The 14895-nt window shown below is 42.6% G+C and overlaps 1 protein-coding gene across 4 annotated transcripts in view; it reads right to left on the minus strand.

The window, feature by feature from the left end:
• The window catches only part of JARID2 (jumonji and AT-rich interaction domain containing 2), a 212232-nt gene that overhangs the window by 184864 nt on the left and 12473 nt on the right, over positions 1–14895 (minus strand). Inside the window, exon 1 of one of the 4 annotated variants that reach the window (XM_080581037.1) lies at positions 9529–9853. The exons of the other annotated variants lie outside the window; for them this stretch is intronic. The gene's annotated coding sequence lies outside the window, so the exon portion shown is untranslated. Of the gene's footprint in view, positions 1–9528; positions 9854–14895 lie in introns of those variants that run through there. 4 annotated transcript variants of the gene reach the window in all.

Here is a 14895-nt window from a genome sequence, read left to right on the forward strand (position 1 = left end):
TGGTTTTAAAATAAAATAATAAATTAAAAAAAAAACAATTCCTTGTCTTCCTTATTGCACAGCAATAAATTTTCAGGCCATAATCACACTCAGCCTCATTCCACGCACTATGCAACATTCCCTGAAACTGCTTCTGGCACAGGCATGGGCTGACCATAAAGCCACATGTGACTTGTGCCACATAACACACAGGCATCTCTTTTAGGCTACACAGCATTTCTTGTACGCTTTCCAGCAGGAGAACCTCTGCAGACTGAGAAGCAGATTTTGTGTGCTGATCTTTGGGCCGCTACTTAAACCCGTTTTTTTTTGCAGCTGTGAGGAACAAGGAGAAGGTAACTGGAAAAACAGACTTTAAGCTAAAAAGCTGGCCAATAGGAGAGGATTTATCATATTATACATCTCAAGAAAGTGCTTCACTCAAGCCTATTATACCTACCTACCTACCAAGAAAGAAACACAGCTGAGCAACAAGCCTATGCAAACATTTCCAGGTTCTAAAGAGATGGAGCCAGTCAAGCTTCCCCCTTGTGGTTTGCATGTCGTCATCAGAATTGCTTAATGTTTGTATAGCCTTATAGCTCAAATATGTTTTATATGTCTTTGGAGGACGAGTGCACATATTTATGAGTTACAGTGATTGCTTCTTCGTGAGCAGTGCACAGACATGTGCAAAACAGAGGTTCCCAAGACTGTAATCCTGTCTCCAACTAGAACACTTAAAGAGAAAGAGAGAGGCAGGAAACCAAACTAACATACAATAGTACTGACACGTTTTATTAGGAAGGAGCGTATATAAATTAAACAATACCACAACAGCACAGCCTCAACAAATCCTCTCTGCTATGGCTGATTCTTAGACAGCAACATTTTACAATGCTAAGGTAAATGATTTCATCACCTATATTTAATAAGTGTCCTTCACCTTAAAAGATCCCACAATTTTTTTTTTGTTTGCACATACATCTCTTAGCTGCCCCATCCATTCTCGTTCTTCTCCTCTTTCCCCCTCCATACCCCCAAATTTTGTCACAGCGCTGTGTATACCAGTTAGCACATGGGACTGCAACTAAAGAATCCCATGAGGGGGAAATTTACTCCAGAGAGATCCATTAAAATTCAATTGCCAGTTTCCATCGTATGAAACCTAGCCTTATGATTAGCTGAAATTTCAGTGGGTGCAAAGATCCAAGACCATGGGCATCTCTGGAATTTGTGTTTCTATTTCCTTTCTAGTTCAGGCCAGGTCAAGCCCATGCAACTTCTGTGGGTCTATGCTCACAAGGCCTACTACAAATGTTGTTTGGTTGTTTCTTACCCAGAGGTTGTATTTGTACCCGATTTATTTCCACAGGTCTTTTGGTTTCTCCCTGGAACTCAACAGGAAACTGCATTTGCTGTAACAACCACAATTTAACCTAAAAATCAAGCAGTCTCCCATTTACCTTCACGTTTGCCAGCCTCGAGGCACGTTTTCTCCTTTCGACTACACCTTCCTCTCAAACCTAGTACCTCTGAACTAGACAAAGCAGCGCTGAGCAGCTTTAAGACCACACCAAAAGTCTCTCCTTCAGCCACCAGCTTAGAAGGACTGCAAAACAGCAGCATGCTTCCCGCTGGGCGATGTTCACGTCACGGCCACCACCGCAGCCACTGGCAGCGAGAACATCTCTCTGCAGACTGGGGAAGCCTTTGTACACAGCAAAGATGTTTCCCTCCCTCCGATCCCAAAAGAGACTAAATAAATAAGACGGTAACTTGCATCTACACGTGTTTCAAATTAAGATGCTAAAAATGGTCACTTCCCCATGTATTTCAGAAGCTGCCTATAAACAGCTCCTCTATTTATATAGTCCTAAAAGCAGTAGAGCGCCTTAGCTGTAAGAGCAGACAAACGCTGAACTCACACCCAGCAATCCAGAAGTAAAGCCAGATGTCAGATACCAAAGACTGAGACACATGGCAGCCCGCATGCTTCATACCACGTAGTTTTATTAAAATTATTATTTTACCACGTTATTAGTAAGCTCCACATCTAAGTGCAAAATCTTGCCTGTGCAGATGCCCTTCTTCACCCTGGCATTGGGCACGAGATAAATTGCCCTATTGTCACCCGAGAGACTGATGGAGCATCCAGCCTCACCTGCTCAGCCCCAAGGGCTTGAGAGGGATGCCAAGGAAGGGGGAAGCACACAGCCCAGCCCGCTCTGGAGCCAGAGACACCACTGCAGAGAAACTCACTTCTCAGCCTGGCCCCGCTGTAGTTTAATGCAAACAGATTTAGAGAAAAAGCTACATTACCACAGTTGCTTCTGAGCCAACATTTACTCTGGCAGGCTATCATCACAGCTATTGAAGTTTTTTTTCCTCTCTCTCTCTTTATCCTACTGAAGTGTTATAAGAGGAGCAATAATACATTTATGTTCTCTTTATTCTTCCTTAGCACACAATTCGAAATTCTGCAAATGACACTGAAGTAAGTAGCAGAAGTGTTTGGCTGTACCGCTTTTATCCTTCGGGCACTCAACCTACCATCTGTAGGTGAAGGCAGGGACTAATCCTGCCCCTAGTTATCACCTACTGGTATTTTGGTTAAATACTGCTGCCTACAGAACGGAAAAAGATCCTTCCCAAAATATTTACATGTATCCAATACAAATAGGGGGCTTCAAAATCAGATCAGAAATGCTGTGAAATTAACACATTTTTGTATAAGTCAGTATGTCAGCTGCTGCAACTAGCCTAGAAGCGACAGGCAAGCTATGAAGGCTTTGGGAGTCCTGGGAGCTGCCGTAAAATAAATAACGGCAATGCACCATAATGCGTCAACTACAGGGATAAGGATTCCCCAAGCCTTGCCCAATAGTCTAGAGACGCATTTTTACACTGAAATTGTGAAAGCGAATTCCTGTGAAGGGGTAAGGGCAGAAGATGGGAGAAAAGAGGAAGAAGGAAAGATGCCGTGTATTATTTTGAAACGAAATGATGGTTTACCAGACTATTTTTTTAGCAAGTCTGTTCACATAGTCCTGAACTAAGCTTTACAACAAGGCATGCAGAATGGGTTACAACCTCTTCTCGTCAGATGTACATGATGGCCCTTTTATGGCCCCGCAAGCTGGCTGGGATCCCATACTCCCGTAATGACACCAATATAGGATCGAAGGACACATCCAAGTACAACAGAAGATTAACAAGAACATGAGAGACACAAGGGTAGAAACCAGCTAAAGTAACATGGGTGTAAGAAAAAAAAAAGGGGGGGGGGATGGAAGAAACCTCACAGCAGCTGCTTTCCAAGTGAGCCTTCCCTATATTACCGCACAGGAGCTTTCCCACTGCACTCGGGCTGGTAGAATCCTTACAGTATACCCTCACCTGGGCCACGCACACGTATGTGTATCTGTACGCACCCACATACTCTATTAGTAACACAGGTAAAGAGAAGCAGAGGATGAATGGAGAAGATGCCTCCTTTCCAGCACAGGAAATTCCAGATTCATGCCACTCAACCACAGGACGCCGCGCAGTCATCTTGACCAACACGCAGCAATCGCACAAGTGGCTGATGAGTGATGTTAACCAAGAGCACTCAACTGCGTGCCGGCAAGCCAGTCAACAACAGCACCCACCACACGTTAAGACACCGGTCTGTGTGTAAATGAATCTCAGATTAAAACCAACGTGGAAATCACTGCTGAGGTGCGGAGTAAGTTCACTTTTTATCATGGTAAACGTGCTGTTTTCTAGTGTCCCAGGAGACGATGCCTCTACCTTTTCCAAATGTTTTCTCTCTGTAGTCAAAGTGAAGACGGATGATCTAAGAGCTGACAATCTCTTCCCCTTACTGTTGGGAGAGTCATAACAGAACCAGCCTCCACCTCACTGCACATCACTGCGAGAACAGTTTTGTAAAATCCTGCAACTTAGTGAAAGCCTGTCACGCAACACACGATATGGCTATCAGGTGGTTCAAACCCCTCTGTAAGCACTGCTATTCATACCAGGGATAAGCCTTGCCAATTCCTCCTGCAAAACTTTGCAGACTACGATTCTAAATCTTCCATGGAGCTACAACGTCTTGTGCAAGGCTCTCACTCTTTTCTTTCTCCATTACTGCAATATTCTTTCACTTCACATTGATGAATCCCGTCAGAATATTTCATAGAAATCGCATTTAACTACTGCTTTGGCTCAGCCACCTCCATCTTCGCATTTCTTGCCCGATTCCCTTTCCTCTGATGTTTCACACTTTACAGCCCTCCACATCCTACCTCCATCTTCCCTGTCACCTTTGCATGAGCAGTCCAGATGCTGAACCACGCCTCTGATTAATCTACCACCTCTTTTTCAAGCCATACAAGAAGCACATAGGCACAATTACCTTTGTTTCTTTTTGGGGCTTTATCAAGTCTAGTCCGAAATTTTCTTCTCTACTAGAAAGAGGCCAAAGGCAGTACATCTTCTTGAGGTTCATTCAGACGCCAAACACAGCTTCGGCAGCAACGTAGAGTCCAGCTTTACCAGCTCTCTCCATGGCCCTTTGTATCAAAACGTTCAGGTACAGTAAGAGTAAAAATGATTTTTTCTGTAGCTCTGAGATGAAACTGATTTTCCTGCAACAACAATTCTAAAATTCAGGATTCTTCAACGTTGAAATGAGCATTAATCAAAACCAAATCCTGCTCTTTTGCTTCTCCTCCACATCAGAAAATACTGTGTTAGCACATTTTTTAAAGTGGACGTGAACTAATCAGGTGCAATGTTAAAGTTAACCTAACAGAGTATATTTTTCTTAATACAGATACAGCCTTACTTGTACCAAAGCAGCAGCTACATGGATTTCTGCAGAAGGTGTATGTTGTACCATGTTAAGAATAAAACAGATAATAGAAATAAGCTTTGTCAACGTGTTAAGAGGCTTAATGCACATAGATGTAGTGAAGCGACATATTTCACCCAAGTTTAACTGTTGAGTAGCAGCACAGCGCTATTTTTACACAGGCACTCTTTTGACTAAGACTACTTTTTTGCTGAAATTGAGAGTCCCAGCTGTACCAGCTAATGAGGCGTACATGTGCAAAGCGCTGTTCTCAGTGCAATTAAACCGCTACAGAACCACAGGAAAAAAATTTTCAAATACAAAGTAAACGAAGGATACTTCAGAAAGCACAACGACAAAGCATTTTCCTGCCACTTACGAACACAATCAACAATGGGAAAAGCTTTTACGCCCAAGGAAAAAGGCTGTATTTAAGGCCAGTTTTGACATGAGCGCTGCTACTGAATTTGGAGCTGGGAACTCCAGTGCCCAGCTCCAGGGCAGCTGCCCTAAAAAAGGCTTTTTGGAGAACAGCAGCTAAAACGTGCTGCTGGGGCCTGGCCATCACACAAGCATGGCAATCCAAAAATAAAGGCATTTTCTCTGAAGCTTACAGATAAAGCATTCAGAAGAGAAAGTTTTCTTCTGTCCACATGTTGGAGCATATGTGGTTTTTGAATTGCTGAAAACATTTTTTCCCCCACCATCAGATTACCTAAAAAAAAAAAGGGGGGGGGGGGTGTCTTAATTAAACTTGTGTCAGAGATATCACCCTGAAAAAGTGGAACTTTAAGAGCCAATAAGTGAATAAAACTGGTATTCTGTATCACTTGTTTTTCCTCGGGGTTATTTACGCTCCCATAGTCCCACTTCCTCTGAAAACAAAAAAATAAAGAAAAAAATAGAAAAAAGAAAACGAAGCTTCTGTCCCCTTAGCTCTTGACTTCGCAGCCCCTGTTGCCCAATGCTCTAAAAGTGCATTTTGTTTCAAAACAACTTTCCTAGATTTTCAGAAGGGTGTTTCCCGTCTGCAGAATCCTCTCACTTGCAAAAGGAAAAATATTTCTCTTAATAGGATACTTGACTTCTGTCTGATCAAAAAGACAACTTCTTCACTAGACCCCATGACCTCATACCATAATGCACACAAGTGCATTAGCTCGTCTCCACGACCAGACAGAAAGCTGGACAGATAAAGGGGAAAACAAGGGAATTTCTATTCCCCTCAAATGTATTTGCCACAACTCCAAACGATGCTCAGCTTCTGATGAAGTTTTTCTGCATGAGCTCATCTTCATTGCATCTGGTTTTGGAAGAGGCTCATTTAAAAAAAAAAAATACAGATTTGTCTGTCAACAGACGAACTTTAGTTAGAATCTTTTTTTTTTTTTCCCTGCTCCAAACTGCTGACCTGGGACGGTTTTTCTTTGCTCACATGTGCGACAGACCGAGTGCTGACGAGACAGGCTCCCACACCTGTAGGAAGTGGGGAATTTAGGCTAAAAACTCTGCCTGACATCTAACTTCACACGGCGATACTACGGGGGGGAGGGGAGTTTCCTATAGCTGCATTAATTCAGGCTAAAAATACCCATGCTGACATGCTGTCATGTGAGAATCTCTTTGATTCCAAGAGTTTATTCAGAGCCTTCGTGTTACTTTGAACTTTTTTGTTGTTTAATATGATCATCGCTCCATTTGTCATCATATGACAAGAGCAGACAATTACACAAGCTGAAGATATGTCTGCCAGTCATAGCATGCCATCTTGCTGCTGTCAAGCAAAGAGATGTGCCTCTACACACCTCTAGATTGAGTTCATTAAACCAGCCTGCAGGATATCCCTCAGTAATGACACAGATGAAAGACCAAATTAAAATTGCTTAATTCAGATATACAATCTCCAGCATTTTCCACCTTGCAGTCTAACTGGTTAAGCCGCATGTTTGAATAAGCCGTCCTCGCACAGAAGCGGCTCTAATTCTCCACTTCCATCACTTTTAATTAAAACATCTGAAAGATTTTCAGTTTGTTTTGTGCTTCCCTCAGTCCTGAACGCTAGCTGAGCTGTACAGCAGAAAAGCAGCCACCGTGGCCACGTATGAACATGCTTTCTGTCAACCAAACCACAGGAAGAAGCGCTCTCCTACGTTCAAATTACTAAGAAAGGGGTGAGCACACTGGTGATGGTGGGAATCAAGGAAAAAAAAAAAAGGTGTATTGCCTCAGAGAGCATACATGGGTGTTTTCTGTGCTCAGTACCACCTCCCAAAGGCCAATTTGTCTCCAAAGCCTTGGTGCTTAGCTAATAACATCCCACAACCTCCATGCTGCTCATCCCAAATCCATCTTCCCAATAGAGCATTTTGAGATACTGTTTCTGTGTGCTTCTTTAAGATTTTTTAGTAGCTTATCTTAGGAAGAAAATAGTGATTTCTTGCTAAACAGTTGCTTCTCCCTTACACAAACAGGACAGAAGAAATAGTATGCTTAAAAGGCAAGTATGTATTAACACTGGGAGAAGTCCACAGGGAAGTAGCACCTACCTCAATTAGTAGATTGAGCCATGTTTTCAAACAAAGCCTAATTAAAATAAGCTCTTCTGAATCTCCATCAAGAGCCAATTCACCAACAAGGGGACAATTGCTTAACACAGCCTAGTATGATGAAATACATTCCAGACACTGCCATAGCAAGCATCAGCATTAAAGCTGACAGGGGTAAAAGCATCGGCTTTCGAAGTACAAGTCTGAATTTAAAGCCAGAATCCCAATCTCCATTACTTTCTCATTAGCAGCTTAGCATATCGGAGCGGTGGGGAATATTAATAAATAGTAATAAAAATGCTTAACTATACCTAAAACATCGCTCCTGCACTTTTCAGGACAGCTAAACCCAAGGCTTTATGTAACTACTAAAGCCTTGTCTTTACCAAGACTATTTGGCACAGCACCAGCAACCCAAAGGGCAACAGGAAACCACAAAGTTGATTTGGCTCAAAATTTGAGTTTTTCTGAAGCCCGGTTAGACAACAATACACGCTTTTAAAAAGAAATTACACTGTAGATAATTTGGTTTTGTTTGAAATAGATTCCCATGAACCAGCTCCAACTCAAGCTCACTCACAGCAGCGTGACATCGCCTCACGTAAATTTGCCAGAGATGGTAACACCTCAACACCAACACGTGTAATTGCATTAGTATTTTCGATTTTTCTTCCTACTTTTCTACATAACCAAAGCCTGACGATTATCCAAAAACAGTCAGGAAAGACTGAGCCCGAGTAGCAGCTTATCCACCACACCACGAGTGCACCTGAAATGGCAGCTTCATGGCTCAGCCTCACATGAACTAAAGGGCACTTTGAACTGTGCTGAATTTTTTTTGCCCCAAAACCACAAAGGCCCCACGATGCCTTCAGACAGTTTATCTCCATCCACACAATCAAAGCTAAATGACTATAACAGGAGGAAGAACAGGACCCTGATGTTAAGGAAAGGGAGAAACCTTTTGCTAAGGAGGTGAGGGTTTTTTGTTTGTTTTGCTTTTTTTTTTTTATGAAAAACATTCAGCCCATCTGCCATCGCTGTCAAGTCCACAGAAAACGTCACGCTGCGGTTTCATCGACTGAGGTTTGAAACCCAAATTTATAAACAGGAGGGATGGACCCAGCACGGAGAGCTCAGCTCCCTGCATTACCTCCGTGGAACAGCAGAACGGTATCAGGCACTCCCAGGGACATAAACGGCAGCTCCTGTAAATGAGGTGCAGGAAGGGGATGGAGAGAGGGCATCAGCTGCCAGGCAGGGGTTTCCTTCCACTGCTGCACAAGGCCGCAGCCCTGTGAAGGAAGGCGAGCTGCCCCTGCCCCTGACTCGAGAGCATCCTCTCTTCGTGGATTTCAACTGGGAACATGCTGCAGGCCAGCAGCTCGGCCAGCTAACGCTGATATCGCCAGCCACGCGCCAAGCGAGACACCGTTTGCCCACCATAGGAATCCGCCCGCGTTACAGCAGCGGAGCTGAACTGAGAAAGACCACAGCTTTGCCTGGCCCATGACAAGCAGCCAGAATAAATCTCATAATCTAATTTGTGCACGGCTGTGCCTCAGCTACTCTAAACTCACGTTGTGCGACTCGCCCAGCACATGCCTGCTGAAACGCTGACAAGCAGCAAGCACGTTTGCAGCCAAACATGCCTCCCTACAAACCGAGCTCGGCCCCTCCAGTGATAGTGTCACCCCCCAACAAGGAAAGCAAAGACTGTGCGGACGTTTCCACATCACTATTTAACTTGCTTCATTTCCAAATGGAAGAGAGATAGGTCTCCAACACACAGCAAACAAATCCCCACCAGCCCATTTTTACATTCAATTTGCATAACAGATCACTGCAGCATTAGCAAAATTCCATGCTGCAAGCACATTTAATAAAATCGTAGCGACAACGGCTTAACCAGCGCATTAGTTAAAATTCCTGCAATGCCTATTATCAGTGGAGTTACACGATACGGGGAACGGTGGTGTGCCCTAATGAAACCTCGTGCACGCAGCCAACAGACTGCAACAAAGACGGAAAGATCACATGAACGCTCCGAGAGAAAAAACAATTCAAGAACCAAACAGCCTCCCCCCCCCCCCCCCCCCCCAAAAAAAAAAAAAAGGAAAAAAAAAAGCCAGTCTGGCATCATGTAAGCAAAAGACCTACTCCATGTTACATTCCTGGTGCCTCAAGCAAAGGAAGGCAGCATTGGTGCAGAAATTGTGTGTTCAGCCCCACAGTGTAGGCATGCTTTGCATTCTTAAGAGGCACCCTCTGAAACCAATCATCGTTACTCTCTAATTGGCTGGAAGGAAGCTTGTTCAAGCCTTGACAGCCAAAAGAAATACTCTGACTTCTGGGGACCGTAGGAGACTGTTAGTGCAACTCATCCTGTTGACAGTTAAGAGGGGAAAAAATCTGCATTAAAGCTCTGCAATTATTTGATTGTGTTTGCTTATAATAATTAAAGTTCTAGCAGGGGAAAAAAAAAAGAAAGAAAGAAAGAAAACAAGTCAGGAGGAGAACTGAATTACTCACAACAAAACCAGGTACAGCACACAGTAATTCAGTTACGCACATTTACACGATTCAAGCCAAATGCTGTTAAAAGACTGGACTAAACTGAATAGGATCCTGAAACCGTCTTACTCCTAAAATATTTTGCTCCGAGGCGAAATATGCACAAAGTATTTTAAAGCATTAAGACACTAATTCTGTAAACAATAATGCCTACAGCATGCGCACTGCACACTGGAATGGATTCCTCAACTTGGCCTCATCACTTATGCATCTGATGAAACAAACACTGACAGCTTTTTTGCATTTGTAAAGGCCCCACAGCAGCTGTGGTGATCCCACCATAGAGCAATGAATTAAGCCTGAAACCCAGCTGGGTCTGCACAGAAGCCTTTTTTGCACAATACAGCAAGACTATCATTGTTAACCTAGGCATTATTGTAAAATATTCTGCATTACATTAAGAACTGAGATAGAGATGCCCTGTAAAATTAGCACTAATAGGCAATTTATAACATTTAAAAATATGGATACCACATTGATTGCTAATTGACACCAGATTTCATATTGATTGCTAATTGACACCAGATTTCATAGTTTCATTTACACACAACCACAGTGAATCAGGTAATTACAGAATATTGTTGAAGTAGGAAACAAAGTGAAATTAAGAAACAAGCCCCACTGAAGTTATAAAACAAACTTCTATAAAATGAACCTATAAACAACTAGAAGTTAAAATAAATTATCAATCTTGAGAGGGGAAGGAATCTGAGAGATATTGATGACTTTATTTTTCTAGTTTACAAGTGCATAAAAGCGTAGTGAGAAAAGAGTTGGGAAGTAGTTAGAAAAATTAATTTGAAAGTAGTTAATTGGAAAAGAGTTCTCAGAATGCACTGTTTTAGAACTGAAACTCTAGTCTTTCTTTGCATTTAACATCACATTTAAAAGAGGGGCCAGAGGGATCCAAATAAAGTTGTCTACAACATGTGCTACAAGGAAGACACGTGCATATATGCTGAGAACCTTCCAATCTGACCCTGGTTCATCTACAGCTGCACCACGCGACCTTGGGCAAATACGGTCAACATCTGTGCAAACTTTGTTTATAAAACAGAATATTCGGCTCATCTTGCTTGGCTATTGAGAACACTTCTGTAAGCCTGAACTATGAAAACATGCACTTTTTCCAAGAACGCACAAAGACATGGAAAAGTAGCTGCCAAGTATTGTGAAAAGCACTGAGAAGAATCCAAGGTGTATCCCACCAGCATGAAAAACTCTTCAGGCTGTCATCACAGCTTCTCAGTGTTGCGATGAAACCATTTCTCTGGGTATCACTGCAGAAATACACTTCCCAGTCTCAAAGAGTACCCAGGCAGGTACTGTGTGTGGTTTGTCTTTTCCCCATTTTTCCACCTCCCAGTGGATTGATTACTCAGCCAAGTATGCAGATTTTCAGACTATGACTTCTTACAGGCTTCCAAACGGTGACTTACAGAGTAAAGGTGCTAAAGGAGCAGCAAAGAGCACTGATGAAGCATGAAAAGGATAACAAAATGTCACGAGGAGCAATTTGGAAATCAGCAGCCAGCTTAGAGATAGATGGAAGTATGGTTAGCAGAAACAGCAAGATGAAAACCATCTTTCATTTACCATTTTTGAAACCCCTGTGTTCCTCCACAATGCAGAACTGATACAGTCAGAGAAACGAATGTCTTATTAGCAGAAACCAAAATTACAGGTAGCAACAACGACAATAAAAAAACCAACCTAATTCTTTTCATTTGTGGCATTGTCTCTGTTCCTGGGCCTTTAGTATTATCGGCAGGAAGAAATGAGTAGAAGGGAAGTGGAAGGAAGGGGGAGAGAGAGCAGAAGGTTAAAAAAAAATCAAGAAAAATAAGGGGGGGAATGAACTTCAGGCTCTGTGCCACATTTGGCTAAAATGAAGTAAGACCCAATTGGCAGCTTTTGAATATACGACCCTCCAAAGGCAAGTTGTCAGCTCAGTAACAGTTGAAGGAAATAAATGGACAGCTCTGTACTGTTCTGAAAGTCTTGTGTAATGAAGTTAGTTTCATCTTGGAAGATGGCCAAAAAGCACAAATCAATGAGCAACCAACCTTGTACCACTTCTGTAACAACAGTAATAGTCATCCAAACGCAAGCTGTTTATTAAGTTCTAGTAATATTTGCTCCACACCAGAAAGTTAAACTGACAATAACAAAGAGACTGGCTGTGCCAAGGGAACTTGGGCAGAGGTAACTTTTCACGAGCGACGATAAAGCAGATCTTCAGCCCAGTCCAGAAAGAGCCAGGCACGTGAGTCTCCCACAGAAAGAACAGCTAAGTTATCCATCTTCTCACCAACACAGAAGGGCTGGGACAGTTTCCTCAGATCAGCATTAGACAAGCCAGGCACTGGGAAGCACCACGGAGTGAAGCAGTACAGCGTTTAGCTCGCCCCGGAGAACTTTCTCCTGCTGTGGCATAAAGCAAGTCTGAAATACGTGAAGACAGCTAACGTTTTGCAACTGGTGACTCTGAAAGCTGATACCCGTACCTTCGAGAACCTAAAGGAAGACTCATTGAGGAAATTTTCTTCGTTTATCTCTGGGGACTTCCTGCACGAACAAACCACCAAACCGACTGAAATAAATAAATAATTAAAAGCAACGAGACTCGTACAAATGAAAGCAACCTGGGAGATACAGATTTAAAACCATGTTTGTGACAGTTTTATATTCTCTTATCTATGACAGTTTTAGGAGCCCGGATAACCAGTCTGTTACAACCAAGACTCTCTTGACTAGACGTCGTCCACAGTCAGCCAATCTTGGAGATGTTCTTGCAGCCTTTTGTCTCAAATAACGCCAGCTATTCAATCTTCTTTCTTATATACTTAAAAATGTATAAGATATTACTTCTTGTTTCAAAGGGCTGCCTCAAGAGATCACCTATGATTTTCTTCTTTTAACTAGAATAGTTTATACATGGGCTTAACATTGTTCATTTGTGTTGAAATTAAACTATGTATTAACTCCCTCGGATTCACTGAAGATCCTTGCTTTCATTGAAGAAGGTGATCTAATCACTGAGAAAGTCAGTGGATTGGAAATTTGGAAAACTATCCTAAGACCATTCTTCCACAGAATAATGAGTTTTCAAAGCTGCAGTGCTACACTGCTTTGCTTCAGCTTTGCAATATGTGAGTTCCTGATTAAAATACTGTGTCCTTCTGATGGGAAAAAAAAAATATCTGGATGTTTGGGGAACATGGAATAAAGGAAGGAAGAAGTAGTGCCCAATATGAAGCCATTTAAAGAAAAAGGATAACCTTTCAACCCAGATGCAACTGACTGCTTCGTGGAAACAGAAGAATGGTGATAAATCACCCATAGATAGGATAGTTAAGAGCGAGTACTAGAAAACCTTCAAAAGCCTGCCTGAACAAACATCTTCAAAATCCTCTTCCAAAGACAACAGCGTAGTGAGCTGAAGTATATTCTTCCACTGTACAAGATGGAGAAGCACTTCTCTAGGAAGCCATCATGCCTGTTACTGAGGCTGTAAATCAGCTATTTCTGAAAACACGACCACGGCACTATAACTGGGGGAGAAAACCAAAGTAAAAGCAGCAAAAGTATTGCTGAGACGGCAAGAGACAGGGACGGAGGCAGTGGCAGGACCTAACTGGGAACACAGGACAAGCTATCCCCGCCGTGAGCAGGACTCCGACCACGGATACACATCCCTGCCATTCTTCTCACATTATACTAACCTCGGTTTCACAAACTGTGCTGGAGGGCAGGTGAGCTCTCCAGGGCTGAGCACGCTAGGCTCATGCTTCCCTGACAAAGTCCCAGATGTAGCTGCAGTCATGCTTGTAGCGTGCAGGTGATTAAAATGACAACTCTTTGAAGTGCCCCTGAAAAGAGCACATGAGAAGGAGACGGATTGTGCAGAGCTGATAACCAGGCAGTCCCTCGGTCGGTGCCACAGAGCTACACACAGTCATGCAAGCTGGACGGGGACACAAGGAGGACAGAAGGAAAGAACCAAAGGCAAGTTCAGAAAAAAATCCTTTTTTTTTTTTTTTTTTAATTTCAGAAAAAAAAGAGATGACCACTTTGCTGGGAATCCCTGTGGTCAACTCGCCGCTATTCTGTAGGGGAAAACTGGACACGTATGGACAGGCATGCATGCAGGAACACTGCTCCTCATCCCCTTTGGAGCGGGAAGCAAACCCTAGCAGGAACGGCCTGAACAGTCATTAGGCACCAAGGGTTATTATGCATTAACAGATGGGCTGTCTGTACGGGGAGAAAACGCCAGACTCATCCCTGGCAGGATCTGAGACAAGTTGGTAAAGAAAAGAAATAATAGTTTATCCCTTCGCTCTCCTCCATCCAAATTAGCGAACCAGTAATTTCCAAAATGCCCACAGGGAATTAATTTTACTGCATCCTTGACTGCAAGAGTAATGGGCTTAAAATGACACCACAAAAGGAAGAGGAATCAACAAGGATATAAGAAAAGATGCTTGTGATGGGGAAAAAACGATTACCTACATCATAAACACATTTTCTCCTGCTGGATGATACACCACCAGCCTTCATAGGAGCCAGTTAAAGTAGTATTATAATGAAAATCTAAGTAAGATATAAAGAAATTATATTACCCAGAAGACTTTCAGAGACCATATTTTTCTTAACAAATTTATGCTGAAAATCACATTCACGCTCTCCAGAGCAACAGGGCCTAGAAATCATTAGGACTGGTCTGCCATCCAGCCTGGAAGAAATCTGACCACTGTTAGTTATTTTGGAAGGGCGTACTTGAGGAACTTTTCAGCAGTGGAAACTGTGCACCGATTTATATGGCTTGTCAGTTGTGTCACATAATGCTGCTCTTGACTGAAGGAGCATGTATATCAATGTTTTATAAATAAAAGCTTTAATGTATATGAATTATGAAATTAGCTTTTCCTGAATGCTCACATCAGCAGG

Source organism: Anser brachyrhynchus, assembly GCF_964034855.1.
Source record: "Anser brachyrhynchus genome assembly, chromosome: 2".
NCBI lineage: Eukaryota > Metazoa > Chordata > Aves > Anseriformes > Anatidae > Anser > Anser brachyrhynchus.